Raw genomic sequence first — 17,390 nt, 5'->3', positions numbered from 1 at the left:
TCAGCTCAGCTCACACAGTTTCAAGGGACTTTTATTAGTGTAGTTGGGATGTGGGAGGGTGTCACGAGGGGTGAGAGAAGTCATCTTTCCTGCAGGAACGCTGACCTCAAAGGATTTCAGGAGGGTGGGGAGGCGGTTGCTGTGACCATTTCATTTGGTCTCTGACCTGCTTTCTATCACTAGCTGTCCTCCCAGGATGGCTATACTCTTGTCAGGGTCATGAGGATTTACAGGGGGATAAGAAGGCAGTTGCTGTAAGCATGCAAGTTGGTTTCTGGCCTGCTTCTTTCTCTACCTGTCTCCCAAATAGCTGTACTTCTGTTCATGGCTTTGTAGTGAAACTGTTAGCACATCTGCCTGGAAGTCAGAAGGTTGGGTGCTCAAGTCGCCTTGGCATCAAAGTAAGCAATTATTGTGGCATCAAACTAAGCAATTATTGTGATGATTCTAAGGTTTGTTCAGTCAACTTTTAAAAAATCATGCCTAGAAAAGCCTTATTTGGCAAGGGAGGTAAAGTCTCAGCAGAGGACAGATGTTTAAACTGCGGTGAAAACTTAACCTTGATGAGGACACATCTTCACTTTTACCAAAGTGGATTTTTCTTCCCTCACAGTTCATGACACCTAGTTTATACCTGGAACTTAATTGTTTCATATCCCAATGGGAGGGATACATTTAAATTCTGAAATGGTGATAAATGCTAAGCATCACTTTCCACTGTATCATACATTGTTAATGAACTTCTCAGTATTTTCTGTTTAACTACACTGTTAAGATGTTTTTAAAAGAAGCTCAAAAGTGTGGGGAGAGAGAGAGACAAAGAGAGGAGAGAGAGTTGGAAAATGATTTCTTTACCCAGATGACCCAGATATCAGCCCAGGGAGACCGCTGCACCTATCCTAGGACCCAGTAAAGCTAACAAAATTTCCACCTGTACTGCTTTAAGGTCCTTATTGAAGTCATTTGATGTCATATCTGATAAGAGTTAAGTCCAGGTACCGATATAAACAAAACGACCTAAATGTAGGCAGGTGAATTTTTCCTTCCTTCCAGGTCACGTTTACCCTTTAGTTTAAGCAAGCCTGTCCATTGCCGAATCACTCCCGAAAAGAAGTCTCCTTGGGCTAAAGCAAGGTAAGAGAGCATGAGAGGTTGAGAGCGGCAGGACGCTTGCTTTGTTCAGTACCGAATTTAATATACACAACTGTCTCTTCTCTTCAAAGAAAGAAAAGCAGCTATACCTATGACCCCGACGTGATTTGAACACGCAACCTTCTGATCTGGAGTCAGATGCGCTACCGTTGCGCCACGAGGCCCTGGAAGCCCCAGAGTTTTTGTGCTTTAGAAAAGCATTCATTTCAGGAGTTGTCAGGAGCAGCAACCAATATTTGTTTGCCTACTCTGTTTTTACTGTGGCCTGGGATTGACTATGGGTCCTTTGTCCCTTTCGTAATGCGGCTATTGAAAGTGAAGTGTAAAAGTAATGAAGCAGAGGAGAAGCGGGAAGCTACGGGTTTATCTTTTCGTAACTGGGAAAACCAGCCTTCTCTGGGGTATAGAGTCTCTTACCGTGCGACAGATCCTCACAGATGGTGGAAAGTGCACCTCCGCGCAAAGGCTGGGGTGAGGTCGCCAGGAATCCGGGTTCTCTTCTCCCCAGCCCCTCTGTACATACAAAACCACAAGTATTTGTATGTAGGTTAGACCTAGGAAGAAAGACTATATCCTTTTTATCAAAAAAGGACCTTTAATAGTTTCATCCCCACCTGTAAAAAATAACGCATTTTTTATCGTAGAAATCTCTCTTTGAAAAAAAAAAAAAAAACTACAGTAAGAAGTTTGGAGCCTGCAGACACCAGCTCTGTACTTCTGTACATCTTGCCACATGACGTGATCTCGCAGGTTAAAGAACACAGGAGTGGGAGAGGGAAAGATTAAGGCTTTGCTGTTGGGATGGCAAACGTGAATGTGGATAAATGATTGTACTATCCATGCTATATATGGAGTGGCCATGAAGTTCGTGTGCAATTGCACACTTTATGGCCACTCTTTATATATGTTTCCATTCACTTCGTTGTGCCACCGATGTCCAGAATTCTTTTCATCTTGCAGAACTGAAACTCTGTACCCACTAAACTTAACTCCCAGTATCCTCCTCCCCCAAGTCCTGACTACCACCATTCTACTTCCTATCTTTATGAATTTGACTATCCTGGGAACTTCATATAAGTGGAATCATAAAGTATTTGTCTTTTTCTGACAAGTAGCATCCTAAATGGAGAAGCAAGAATCCAATGTACTCAATTCTAACATGAAGCCAGTAGAGGATCTAATGCATACCCACATCAGTGAAAAATTCAAATCATTTCAAGGTGGGGAACAGGGAGGGAGTGAGGAGAGAGGAGAAAGGAGTAAGATGGGGGGAGGTTTACAGTATATGGCACACCTCTTGGAGTGGGACACAACTGTAAGAGAGACTTTACCTGACAAATGCAAACAGTGTAACCTAATTCTTTGTACCCTAAATGAACCTGAAACAATAAAAAATATATATACAACCAAAAAAATGCTAAAGAAATGATTAAATAAAAGTTAGAATTTGAAAGATGCTAGAAAGAAAGATGTAACCAATAGAACAAATCCTTTACAAGTGAGATTGGGGCAATCCAAATTTTTTACTTAGAATTTGGCTTTTCCACCAAGAGAGTAGACAAGTTTCCTAATATAATGCAGAAAGGAAAGATGCACAACTGTGCATCTTATTTTATTGGGTGGTGAGAAGATGATTCGGCTCTCGCCTATTGGGATCTATTTCTCAGTGAATTATTAGGCAAGATTATCAAGTAAAAAAAGAGGAGTAGAGGCTATGTATCCATAAAATTGTGATTCTGAGCTTTTCTGCCAAGATTATTTTAGGAATTAAAGATGATTATAGCACACAACATTTAAGCCAAATGTCTGCTAAGTGGCACTGCCAATTGTAAGCATGCTACATTACATCTTTTTACCCACTCTCAGAAGTAGATATTATTATCAGGAATCCCATTTTTCTGAAGAGAAAATAGAGAAGCAGAAAGAATTAGCAAATTGCCTGAAGTGACTCATGTAGGAAGGGACAGATCTGGGACAAGTCCTCCCAGCTTTCCGCTAGTGCTGGGTCATGTAAACCCTTGGGTGAACAAGCTCCCTCAAGTTTTTTTTTTTTTGTAGAGACAGGGTCTCACTTTATGGCCCTCGGTAGAGTGCCGTGGCCTCACACAGCTCACAGCAACCTCCAACTCCCAGGCTTAAGCGATTCTCTTGCCTCAGCCTCCCGAGTAGCTGGGACTACAGGCGCCCGCCATAACGCCCGGCTATTTTTGGGTTGCAGTTTGGCCGGGGCCGGGTTTGAACCCGCCACCCTCGGTATATGGGGCCGGCGCCTTACCGACTGAGCCACAGGCGCCGCCCAGCTCCCTCAAGTTTTGAGTGGGTCTACTATCTTGGGTTACTCTTAGGGGCTGAAAATTTCAATCTCTTCCATTACATCAATGGGAATTACCCCCTTTGTACTCCTTATGGTGAAGCGGAGGTGTATTTGTACACATTGTATAGTAGGCTGGGTCATTTATTCTCTTCTATAGATATCAAGAGAGTGCCCCCCAAAATGAATACACATTTTAAGAACGAAAAAAACGGAATTAAATTTGTAAAACTCAAGTGACGCTTGACTTCTGCAATTACAAGAGGTTCTCAAACATCACTTGTATTCATCTTTTGTTATTATTGAGAATCAAATTCAATACAGTTTTTTTCTTGCTTAAAATGTGTATACATTTTTTGGGCACACTCTGTATATAGATAATTTTTCATAAATTTCCCAGGTCGTTATTCAATGCCAGCTCCGCCGATTGGACTGTAAAATGAGCTATGAAGTGTAGTTGTTCGGAATAATTAATTCTAAGACCTCCTGGTATGACGTAAAACACAAAGCTTGCAGGTGAAAGCCCAGCTCTTCCTCGAGGTTAGTTTTCCTCGCACGGTAGCTCAGTTCTGGAAATAAATAAATAATGCCTACAGTGAAACAGCACATACCGCTGTTGTGGGAAATACAAGATCTCTAGAATAATCTGCTCCCCGACCCCCACAGGCCATTAACTAAATCTTTGCATATATACACGAACAGAGCCCCTGAGCCGTCAGCCCTTCAGTCAGCTCCGGGGTGCGGGGAAATACCCGGTCATGGCGGCACTTACCTGGGGCCTTCCGGACTCTGGGTGTCCAGATCGTGGGCTCCAGCCAGGCCCGCTTCTCCGCTAATGTCCGGCCGCGAGCTTACGCGTGTCCCCGGGACAGCAGTCCCCGCAACTGCCCCAGCCTCCAATCCACCAGCCCTGGGAAGCAGCAGTCGCCCAGACACCATGCTGTGGGGTCGTTCTGGTGCCTTCCTCACATCCCGCTCCTCCCCTCCCAGAAAGGATCAAACCCTCGAACCTGGATTGGTACCACCGAGTCCAAGCAAAGTAACCAGTGAAACTTACAAGGATTCGCTGGGTGAACTATGAAAGGCTCCGCGCAGGATCCTGGCTCAGAAGAGGGCGGGACACGTGGATCCAGAAGACCCAGTCCCTGCCCCTCCAGTGGGGACCCAACTCCTGTTGAAGGAAGCCCAGCCCCAGAGAATAGAGGATGAGCAGGGTCTTCCTTGAAGCCACCTGCTTGGGGACACACCCCATAGCAGGTGGTAAACTACATCTGAGGCTAAATTATACCTACACTGTCCATTGATGGTCAACACGCACTGTAAGAAAAGATAAAATGAACTTTGAAGGGAGATTCAAACCTGCAACACACTACTATGTGTCCCATCTTTTTTGTTTGTTTGTTCGTTTTTTTGCCATCTTTTTTCTTTATTGAGCTAAATTATATCTTTATTAGGAAAGCACCAACACCACATTCTTCGAAATTACTGGAATTTTATTTGCCTCAGGCCTATGACTTGAAACCAAAGACGCTGTGCAAAGAAAGCAAAGATTAAATACACTTTAGGGAGAAGGAGATGATACACATTGGTAACATAGGAGATCAGCCATCCAATACACTATATAGATTACATTATTCAAGAGTATTTTCAACATAACTTTTTTAAAGGGCGGCGCCTGTGGCTCAGTGAGTAGGGCACCGGCCCCATATACCAAGGGTGGCAGGTTCGAACCAGCCTGGAGCAAACTGCAACCAAAAAATAGCCAGGGGTTATGGCAGGCACCTGTTGTCCCAGCTACTCCGGAGGCTGAGGCAAGATAATGGCCTAAGCCCAGGAGTTGGAGGTTGCTGTGAGCTGTGACGCTACAGCACTCTACCCAGAGGGTACAGAGTGAGATTCTGTCTCTAAAAAAAAAAAAAGAACTTTTTTAAAATCAAGAGCAAAAAAATTAAGCAGTGTTTACAGTAGATATAAATCTTATATAATTCAAAAAGTATTTTTTCAGGTCATAGAGCATAAAATGGAAAAATGTATATGGAGTTGAAATCTAACTACTGTACCTTTATCACCTATTAAAGTTGCTTATATATATCACAGTGTTAAAAAAAATAATACCAGGGCGGTGCCTGTGGCTCAGTCGGTAGGGCGCCAGCCCCATATACCGAGAGTGGCGGGTTTAAACCCGGCCCCGGCTGAACTGCAACCAAAAAATAGCTGGGCGTTGTGGCGGGCGCCTGTAGTCCCAGCTACTGGGGAGGCTGAGGCAAGAGAATCGCTTAAGCCCAGGAGTTGGAGGTTGCTGTGAGCTGTGTGAGGCCACGGCACTCTACCGAGGGCAGTAAAGTGAGACTCTGTCTCTACAAAAAAAAAAAAATAATAATAATACCAAACAAATGAAAACCTTGAAAATTACCTGATGAAAAATTAACCAGTGGCTTCTCCTGGTTATCAGTGCTACAGAAGACAAAAATCTTCTCATCTGAACAGGCGATAAAACCAGGCACAAGCAAACCATTACCAAATTAGACCCACCCATAGCAATATACCATCTACCCACACATTTTCCATCAAACGCTTTTTCAGTTTGTTTGTTTTAATCTTTGTGGCCCATTTGGTCACAATATGTTACAAATATTTGTGTACGTTTTTTTACACCATGGTATCATGTGTTCATCTGGCACTGATGGATGTGGATTCTTTCCTTTTTTTTTTTTTTTTTTGAAATTCACTGGCTTTGTAATTAATTGATAGTATTCTGGTAATTCTTTCCTTGAAGATAACTGAATGAAGACTTCACTGAGCTGTCGCCCTGAACTATCTTTGTAGTTTATCACAGTATAGATGATAGTGTTCATCTGCTTTGTCAGTTTGGGGGTATTTGGTGACAGCTTTTCAACTGGAGGGCGGCTTCTTCTCTTCTTAGCCTTCTCCATATCTTCTTTTGCGGGATCTTTTTTTTTTGTTTGTTTGAGACAAGAGCCTCAAGCTATTGCCCTGGGTAGAGTGCTGTGGCATCACAGCTCATAGCAAGCTCCAACTCCTGGGCTCAAGCGATTCTCTTGCCTCAGCCTCCCAAGTAGCTGGGACCACAGGCGCCTGCTACAATGCCCAGCTATTTTTTGGTTGCAGCCCTTATTGTTGTTTGGCGGGCCTGGGCTAGATTCGAACCCGCCAGCTCAGGTGTATGTGGCTGGCGCCTTAGCCGCTTGAGCCACAGGCGCCGAGCCCTTTTGCAGGATCTTTATCCACATTTCTTCGTCTTTTTGCTTTTTAAGCCGTACCTCCTCTTCCATTTCTTCCAAACTGCTGTCTTTGATGGCCTGTAGTCCCAACAAGCCACCAGAGTCCTGCTACTGGACAGGAGGAAGTCCACACAGGAGCCCCGCCCCCCAACTCCAGGAGCCCCCAGGTTCACCTGTATGTGCCATCTTTAACTCCCACTGGAGATGCTTGGCATAATATCACACATCTATAGTAGTAATTTTATGATGAGACAATTTTGGCTGCCTGGTCACCACTGAGAAGGGAAAGAGACACGAATCAACTCTACAATGGCACCTTCAAAGTAATAAATATAGTGAGAGATGGAGCGAGGACAGCATTCACTTGGCAAATTGTGACTCTAAGACCTGCTGTCAGGGTTGTTTAAAAAAAAAAAAGAGTAGGGGGGTCGCCTGTGGCTCAAGGAGTAGGGCGCTGGTCCCATATGCGGGAGGTGCGGGTTCAAACCCAGCCCCGGCCAAAAAAAAAAAAAGAGTAGATTGTACACCTGAAGGAGTTAGAATGGAGAGAAGGGTTGTTCTGAGGGTTTTATTTGTTTCCCACATTAGCCACACTAACTTCACATCTAATTGTCACATAGAAAGGGAGTTTAATAAAACACACCTTAGACTCATATGGGACATGGGGGAGGGCGCTGTGACAAGTAGAAAGGTAAACTCAGGCAGCTCACTCCAAAGCAGCCTAATTCCATAAGGTAAGATGTAGACTGATGTATTCTACACGTTTTGCTCTTGGTTGACTTTAGATATTGGGGAGGAAGAATCTAGGTGCATTTTGGGTGGATCAGTTAAGATGAGAGACATGCAGAAAGCAAATAGTTAAGCATTTTTTTGTGAGCATTTGCAACTAAGGTGCCTCTTAATTCATGAATGGATTAATAAAATGTGGTATATGTAATGAATTGATACTTTTGCAACAATCTGGGTAGAACTGGAGACCATTCTCCTAAGAGAAGTATCCCAATGATCGGAAAACAAACACCATATATACTCACTATTAAATTGGAACTAACCAATCAGAATCCATGTGCACAGATGGAATAAAAGTGAATGGAAATCAAGCAGATGGGAGGGAGGAGGAGGAGTTGAATGAAATCATACCTAAGCAATACCATATATACTATCTGAATGATGGGCATACTAGTAACTTTGACTCAAGCAACACAAAAACAATCCATGTAACCAAAACATTTGTACCCCAGTAATACTCTGAAATTTTTTTAAAAGTAAAATAAAAAAAAATTGACATAACTTATTTACTTCTACACAGATTCCTTAAAGGGAAGCCCTTGGGGGAAAAAAAAGAGAGTTCAGGGTTCCAGGATAAAACCTGGTTTGCCATTCCCATTAATTTGTTAGTTATTCACTCCACGGAGGCTGTTTCCCTGCCACTGTAGTAGCTAAACGTGATTCATTTCCTTCCCTCCCTCCCTTCCTTCCTTCCTTTTTTTTTGAGACAGAGTCTCACTTTGTCACCCATGTGGGTTAGAGTGGCCACCTCCATAGAGCCTGTTTAAAAGGCTTCCAGAAGAAAGGAATAAACACAAAAAGCAGGAACTGGAGAGCCTTCCTTTGACACCCAGACTCTTGCTGTCACTTATCAGGCCCTAACAACCTGGGCTTTTAGCCCTATCCCAAACTCATCCCTAGCTGTGCCTCCAAGGTTGCAGTTACAAATGGATGTAATGCAAGTCGGCATCCCCTCTTGACTAAACTCTGGGGAAGTCGTCCCAGGCTGTGTCTGCCAGACTCCAGCCTGCAGAGAGTCCTTACCTACCTACCCTCCACCTACTCTCCACCCACTGTCCAATTAGAGGCCCCCCAGTTTGTTGGTCCATAGAAACTCTGACCTGCTCCAGAATCACACCACCAGCTGGAAGCCAACAGGCGGTGGAACCCGGTGTTCCCCAGCGCCAGGGCACAGACAGCAGCTGGGGGTTTGCAGAAGCCCACCAGGGTGGCTGCTTATTAAGTGCTGGTTGTCCTGGAGATGTGAACTCAAGCTCACTACCAGGGCCCTGAACTCCAGTTCTGGGAAATCTCACTCCTTGCATGGTGGTGGTAAAGAAGCCTCGGGAAATAAACACCTTCTAATTTCATTTGTTCATATCCCTTTGTTTCTCAGTGTGGCAAATGTTCTTTCTGTTTGTCCTTTGTCAGCCTTAATTACAGTGGGTTTTTCCCCTCATTTGTTGATTTTTCTATTCTTTGTATTTCATTTTTATTTTGACAATAGTTGATCTTGTTTAGTTAATGTTGGGAGGACCTAATGCAGCCACACACAAACACTTTCCCTCTTTCTCCGCATCCTCCTCCTTTCCTCCTAAGACAAAGACACAAAGGATCTGGCTAGCCCCACCTCCCAGAAGTTCCTGCCAAAGGACTCCAGGCAAGCCGCAGAATTTTCCCACCCCCTACGGCCCCATATAAAAGAGGTCCCTAAGTGCAGATGCCACCTTTGCACTGCCCAATTGGGTCATCTCCCCTTTCAATAAACCTGGCTTGAACATCTCCACTGTGGCCTGGTCTCTGGGCTCCATTGTTTACACCTTTCAGTTTATTAATTTGGAGTGCTGTTTAGCAATTAAAAATTGAAGGTGACAATAGAAATTTCAGCTGAGGGTGCTGTGTAAAACTATATATACATATATATGCACACGTATTATGTGTGTGTGGATGGATGGATGGATGGATGGATAGATAGATGGATACCAGGAAAACACATACTTGCACAATGCTCTTTTTGATGCCTATTGCTGGTAATGTGGGAGATTAACTGATTTAGGAATCAAGCCAGGAAGAAAATCTAAGATTGTAGGAACACTAATGCTCAGAACTCCACTCTTAACTTCCTGAGGCTGTATGGAATGTTACCAGGTTTGCTGTTGAAAATGACTCACATGGCCAGGCATGGTGCCTCATGCCTGTAATCTCGGCACTCTGGGAGGTCGAGGCGTGCTGATTGCCTGAGCTCATGAGTCCCAGACCAGCCTGAGCTAGAGCGAGACCCCCATCTCCAAAAACTGGCAGGCATTGTGATGGGCGCCTGTAGTCCCAGCTACTCGGGAGGCTGAGGCAAGAGAATCACTTGAGCCCAGAAGTTTGAGGTTGCTGTGAGATGTGAAGCCATGGCACTCTACCAAGGGCAACAAAGTGAGACTTTGTCTCAAAAAATAAAAATAAAAAATAAGAATGCTCTGCCAAATGCTCTAGAAACCAGTACTACAGCACTGGGTTTTTGAGAAAAGAAAAGTTTTATTGAAAATCGACCTACAAGAAGATAGGAGTTCAGCTCATATCTATACCCCTGTTTGGCTTGAAGATAGTATTTTTATTAGAAAATATTTAGAAGTGGCTTCTGGGATTAGTAGGGGATTGGTGAAAGGAAAGAGTGAGATTGGGAAGTCTTGGGAATGTGCAGCTAGGATACTACTTGCAAATTTTCAGGAAGTTAGGAAGCAGGTGGTGGAAAATAGGGCTGTGTCATCAAATTTGTTCTATGCAGAGGACAGTTGGCCATTTGGATTCTAAGTGATTTCTGCCAGCTTTTTTTATTTTTGTTTTTTTTTTTTTTTTTAATCTCAAAAGCTGAGGGAGTTTTCTCTCTCAGCATTCCAGAGAGTTGTTTCCTTATCTGCTATCCTGTAAACTCAATAGTTTCTGCTAGTCACTCATTTGTTTTAATGCTTTGGGGCATGGTTTTAACTCATGAGTAGCATGAGTGCTCAGTGACCCAAATATTATGGGAAATCTCAGAAAGCATAGAGGAATGCTGGCCGAGGTGGGTAATAGATGTGAGGTGTAAAAATCCTTCTTTGCTGAAGAGCACCATCTCTAAGGACACTGAGACTTATTACCCATGTTGCTGGGACAGCTGTTAACAGGCACCTGCCATGATGGAGGGAAGAGTGATCATCTCTGCATTGCTAAGGATTCTCTGTAAAGGTGTGAGACATCTCCTAGTTCTGTATGGGAGAGAGATGGGCCGGATGCAGGAGATGAGGCAGGGAGAAGGACTGGGCCATTCTTTTTCTTTTCTCTTTTTTTTCTTTTGAGACAGAGTCTCACTATGTCACCCTGGGTAGAGTGCCGTGGCGTCACAGCTCACAGAAACCTCTAACTCTTGGGCTTAAGCAATTCTCTTGCCTTAGCCACCCAAGTAGCTGCGACTACAGGCGCCCGCCACAATGCCCGACTGTTTTCTTGTTGCAGTTGTTGTTTAGCTGGTCTGGACAGGGCTCAAACCCGCCAGTCTCGGTGAATGTGGCTGGCACTGTAACCACTGTGCCATGGGCAGTTCTAAAGTTTCCTCAACCCAGGGTATCAGGATATGTAACGGGGATGCTCCCGGAGCCTCAACATTGGATTGACCAAGCTTGTAAAAGGCAAAGAAGGCCCAGGCGCCAGGGCCAGACCATGGACAGAGTCAAGGCACAGAAAGGAAGAAGCAGGAGGGTCTCTAGGTCCTGCTCTTTCTGGACTGGCCCCTTCCAGAAGCCCTTTAAAGCTTACAGCTGAAGATTCTGCCCTTACGCTCGCCTCCTATCCCACTTCACAGGCACAGACTCAGGACTTGGGTATCTCTAGCTCACTGTTCCCCTGCTCTGTCTCGTCCCTCATCTCTATAGTGGGCTGAGGCTGCTGCATCCCATGCTGGCATCTCCGTCCCAGGTCCAGCCCTGACTCAGTACCGGGCTGTCACCTCTGCCAACCACCTGCTGTCTCTGTTCATCTGAGGTCATCAGGGGAGCTGCTGAGCCCAGGAAACCAGCTGGGAATGGGGATTCAAGGAGCTGAACCTGATGTAGGAAGGAGAGAGAGGTCTGTGTGTGCCAGTAGGTCCTTTCTCTTTTAAAAACAGCCATTTTTCTTTTCTTTTTCTTTTTTTTTGAGACAGAGCCTCAGGCTGTCGCTCTGGGTAGAGTGCTGCGGCATCACAGCTCACAGCAACCTCCAACTCTTGGGCTCAAGTGAGTCTCCTGCCTCCACCTCTCAAGTAGCTGGGACTACAGGCGCCTGCCACAATGCGGCTATCATTTGGTTGCAGCTGTCATTGTTGTTTGGCAGGCCCCGGGCTGGATTGGAACCCGCCAGCTCAGGTGTATGTGGCTGGTGCCTTAGCCATTTGAGCCACAGGCGCCAAGCCAAAAACAACCATTTTTCCTGGTGACTGAATGCTATGTCTCTCCTCCTTCATATGTCCCTTTGTTTAGTAGGACTTCAATTACAAAACATCTATTGACCCTCTCTGTGGAAATTGTAGACATACAGTAAATGAAATCTAGGTCTTGACCTCAAAAAGTTCACAGTGTAGGGGAATGAACATTATATCAGGGTATAATAATCCATGGATTAGTAGTAAGTAAGAATATAAATTTGGCTTTGATAGATATTGGCTGTTAATGTTTCATCCGGTGCTCATCAAAAATAATCAAAAGAACTTAGAAAGAAAACAACAAATTACATTCACATGTTAGGTTGTCAGCTCCTGACTTAGCTTTCTAACATTATCAATGGTACTATTACTCCTCTGCAAACACATGCCCACATGGCCCAAATAATTACATTTTCTTTCTTTCTTTTTTTTTTTTTTTTGACAGAGTTTTAAGCTGTTGCCCTGGGTAGAGCGCCCTAGTGTCACAGCTCACAGCAAACTCAAACTCCTGGGCTTAAGCAATTCTCTTGCCTCAGCGTCCCAAGTAGCTGGGACCACAGACGCCCACCACAACGCCTTGCTATCTTTTTCTGTTGCAGTTGTCATTGTTGTTTAGCAGGCCTGGGCCAGTTTGAACCTGCCAGCCTTGGTGCATGTGGCTGGCGCCGTAACCACTGAGCTACAGGTGCTGAGCCTCAAATAACATTTTCTAATGATTCCTTTTTAAGTAACTTCTATTTATAATTAACTTGCTAAAAATCGAGCTAGGGATAGATCTGGAAATAGATGTAGACATGGTCATAATCCAAACACACATAGGCAAAGATAACACAGATCCAAATAGGCGCACAAAGCAAAAAAAATAAAACAACAAAAATGGGTAATTCAGCAAGAGACCTTCAAGCGGGCTGCCTGAAGGAAGAACTCCTTAATTAATCCCTGCATCTCATGTCAGCCAGGAAGAATTACTCTATTCTACCACCATGAAATTCTTAGGAACATCCCAAAGTCCTTTGGTGTCCATTGTCTTGTCTTCTTTTTCTATCTGTGTAGAGTTTTTTCTACTTAAATGTTTTGGGGTTTGGCGAAATGTTTTTCTGTATCTATTGAGATGATCATATGGTTTTTCTTTCTTAGTTGGTTAATATGGTGAATAACATGGATTTATTGTTGTTGTTGTTATTATTATTTTTGTAGAGATAGAGTCTCACTTTATCGCCCTTAGTAGAGTGCCGTGGCGTCACACAGCTCACAGCAACCTCCAACTCTTGGGCTTAGGCGACTGTCTTGCCTCAGCCTCCTGAGTAGCTGGGACTACAGGAGCCCACCATAACCCCTGGGTATTTTTTTGTTGCAGTTTGGATGGCTGGGTTTGAACCCTACCCACCGAGCCACAGGCGCCACCCCTAATAACATGGATTTTGGAACATCAAAACAACTACACTAGGATAAATCCCACCACTTGGTCATGATCTATTTTTTAAAAAATATTGTCAGGTTTGGTTTTCTAATTTTTAAAAAGTTTAGCTTCTATGTTCATGAAGAATATTTATCTGTAGTTTCCTTCTCATTGTTATAATTTTTCTGTACTATTTGTCTGATTCTGGTGTCAGGGGATTGCTGGCCTCATAGAATGAATTGGGATACATTCCCTCCTCTTCAATTTTTGTAAAAGTTTTGTAGATTTGGCATTCTTTCTTTTTTTTTTTTTTGAGACAGAGCCTCAAGCTGTCACCCTGGGTAGAGTGCAGTGGCATTACAGCTTACAGCAACCTCCAACTCCTGGGCTCAAGAGATTCTCCCGCCTCTGCCTCCCAAGTAGCTGGGACTACAGGCACCCGCCACTACGCCCAGCTATTTTTTGGTTGCAGCCATCGTTGTTGTTTGGCGGGCCGGGCTGGATTCAAACCCGCCAGCTCAGGTGTATGTGGCTGGTGACTTAGCCTCTTGAGCCACAGGTGCCGAGCCAATTTGGCATTATTTCTTATTCAAATATTAAGACAAATCTACAGTTAAGTCAGGTGGGCCTGGAATTTTCTTTGTGAGAAGGTGTTTAAACACATTCAGGTTCTTTGAGATATATAGTACTATTCAGGTTATCTTTTTCTTCTTGATTTTGCTTTGGTAATTTTTCTGGATAGAGGTTTATCCATATTATTGGTTTTCTTAAAGAACTAACTTTTGATTTCATTGATTTTCCTTATTGTTACTGTTTTCAATCTCATTGACTTCAGCCCTGATTTCTATTTCCATACTTCTACTTTATTTGGGTTTAGTTTGGTTTTTCTTTTTCTATTCTATTATGGCAAAAGCTAGATTATTAATTTTAGATATTTCTGCTTACTAACATTAAAATTTAATGCTACATATTTTCCTCTAAGTATTGCTTTAACTTCATCTCACAAATTTTTGTATGTTGTGTTTTAAATTTTGTTCAGTTCAAAATAATTCAAATTTCCTTTGAGCTGTGCTCCTTGACTCACAATTTATTAAACATATGTTGTTTAATTTCCAATTATTTGGAGGGCATTTTACTTTTTTTTTTACATTTCCTGTTTCATTTCATTAGGCTCAAAGAACATACTCTATATCTATATAATTTCAATTTTTAAAATTTTCTAAGTATTGCTTTATTATGCTTGATATGGTCTTACATGATAAATGTCCTTGAATACTTGAGGATAATGTGTATTCTGTTGAGTGAAGTGGTCCATAAATGTCAATTACATCCAGTTTGTTGTTGTTGTTCATTTGCATATCCTTGTCAATTTTCCATGTTCTTGTTATATCTTTATTGCAAGAAAAGTGTTAGAGTCTGTAACTGCTATAGACTGGAAGTGCTCAGCTTAAATGCACATGAAATCTAATCCCCAAAGTGAGGATATTCTTTGACCTTATCCTGTTTGTAGTTCCCAAGCTTCTTGAACCTATAAATTTGTTTTTTTATTTATTATAATTATTATTCCTTCAAATATTTTTTCTGTGAAACACTCTTTCTCCTCTTCTTATGGGAAAACACTGACCAAACTATTTGTCTTAGTGTGTTCTGTGTTGCTATGATAGAATACCTCAGGCTGGGTAATTCATAAAGCAAAGAGGTTTATTTTTCTCACAAATCTGGAGCTGGAAAGTCCTAGGACTTAGAGCATGGTGCTGTTATCTACTCAACTTGTGATGAGGGCCTTATGCTATGTCACTATATGGTGGAGAAGCTGAAGAGGAAGCAGACATAAAAGAGAGGCTTAGCTCATTTATAACAACCTTCTCCCATGAGAACTAATCCATTCCCTCAAGAGTCAGAACTCACTTCCATGAGACAGCAGCATTAATCTATTCATGAGAGTAGTACCCCTATGATCCAAATAACCTCCTACCAGGCTTCACCTCCCAACACTGCTACATCGGGAATCAAATTTCAACATGAGTTTTGGAGGGGACACACTCAAACCATAGCAATATTGGATATTTGTGGATTCTGAGGCTCTGTTATTTTTTTTTCAATTTCTTCCATTGTTCAGATTTGATTTCTACCAATCTATCTTTGAGTACACAGATTTTTCTGTATCATCATCATTCTTCTGCTTGAGATCCCACAAATTATTGTATTTATTTTTAGTTTTAATATTTGTATTTTCAATTTCATTGCTTGTTTTTCCCCTCTGAGATTTTCTATCTTCCACTCATTCAAGTGTTTTCCCTTACTTTTTCGATCTCAATTACAATAGGTGGTTTTAAGTCTTTGTCTACTAGCTGCAACACACATCTGAGTCTTTTCAGGTTTAACAACTGTTTACTGCCTTTTTCCTATGAGTTTTTCTATTGTTCTAAAATGCACATAGTATTTACCATTTTAACCTTTTTTTTTCTTTTTGGCAGCTTTTGGCAGGGGCTGGGTTTGAACCTGCCACCTCCAGCATATGAGGCTGGCACCCCACTCCTTGAGGCACAGGTGCTGCCCCATTTTTTTTTTTTTTTTTTTTTGTAGAGACAGAGTCTCACTATCTGGCCCTCGGTAGAGTGCCGTGGCCTCACACAGCTCACAGCAACCTCTAACTCCTGGGCTTAAGCGATTCTCTTGCCTCAGCCTCCCGAGTAGCTGGGACTACAGGCACCAGCCACAATGCCCAGCTATTTTTTGGTTGCAGTTTGGCCGGGGCCGGGTTTGAACCCGCCACCCTAGGTATATGGGGCTGGCGCCTTACTGACTGAGCCACAGGCGCCGCCCATGCTGCCCCATTTTAACCATTTTTTAATGTACAATTCATAATTATTAAGTACATTCATATTGTTGTACAACCATCACCACCATTCATCTCCAGAACTTTTTCATTATCCCAAACAGGAACTCTGTATTCATTAAAAAATTAACTCCCCAACCTTTGTCATTCTGACTCAAATTCACCAAATTTTCAAAACCCTCTACCCATTTGCACATACAGTTCCTGGAGCCTAGAGTGCCCTTCATCACCTTCGGCAACCAATTCTTCATTTTTCAAAAGCAGCTCAGATGAGCACCTGTTCTCTGAAGGCCTCCCAAACTTCTCCCTTATTAAGGAATTCATGGCTCCTCGCTGTGCACATTGTACATTGCTGTCTGTGCTCTCATTTGTCAACACATCAGTTACCTGGACAATATCAAGGAACACTAGTGCACAGATCATGTCTAATTGGATTCTATGTCCCTAGTGCCTAGTTTGGAGCACTATGTGTTTGGCAAATGAATAAATGACTGATAGAAACCAAGTTTGATCACCAAGTTCCCCAACTCACTTTCCTGTTCAAGCTATCAGCTCACTGGTCCAAGTCCTAATAGTCAGTTGGTTCTTAAACCTTTATTATTATTTTTTAAATTTCATGTGTTAGTGTGGAATAATCCTTTATTTTCACACACATTTGTTCCTTTAACTCCTACAAGAATGCCCAGTAATTATTACATCCTTGTTTTACAAAGAGGAAAACTGAGTTTCAGGGAATCAAAATGTCTTGCTCAAGTCAGAATTGCTAAACCAAAAATAAAGTCCAATTGAGTCTTTCATTATCTACACCAGATTGTGGCCTTTCCAGAAGTAACAAGATGGCAGCGAGGCATTATGGTGCTTGGAGGCATCACTGTGCTAGAAAGAACTAGAGCTGTGGATTGCCTCTCTCCTTGACCAAACTCCAGCCTCTGAGCCATTCCTCTAGTAGGCTTCAGTCTTGGCCTATAAAGGCTTGAATAAACACTAATAAAGTTGCTAACATCTCAAGGCCACATCCCTAGGATGGCCGTAGCCACCCCTTAGGGTGCCTGCTTGAGAAAGTTCTAGGCTACCAGAAAAACTTCCTGTTCCAGCCAACACATAAGGATAGGGCTCTTGTCTCCCAACCTCTGTGGGAGGGTTGGAGTTTAATTTCTCTAAGGGCCAGTTAGCAAATCTAGATATTGACCAACTCTTTCTCCTGCTTTTGTAACTTTTCACTTCCCTGACTCTACCAAGCCCTTGCTCACCCC

General features: G+C 42.9%; 1 non-coding gene across 1 annotated transcript; it reads right to left on the bottom strand.

Moving 5' to 3' along the window:
• Positions 1-1,244: 1,244 nt before the first annotated feature.
• Positions 1,245-1,316, bottom strand: TRNAW-CCA (transfer RNA tryptophan (anticodon CCA)). The gene has a single exon. It is a non-coding gene; the product is annotated as a tRNA-Trp (tRNA).
• Between the last annotated feature and the right edge of the window lie 16,074 nt (positions 1,317-17,390).

Source organism: Nycticebus coucang, chromosome 12, assembly GCF_027406575.1.
Source record: "Nycticebus coucang isolate mNycCou1 chromosome 12, mNycCou1.pri, whole genome shotgun sequence".
Classification (NCBI taxonomy): Eukaryota; Metazoa; Chordata; class Mammalia; order Primates; family Lorisidae; genus Nycticebus; species Nycticebus coucang.
Note: the sequence above shows the minus strand (reverse complement) of the source record. Positions and strands in the feature narration are given on the sequence as shown.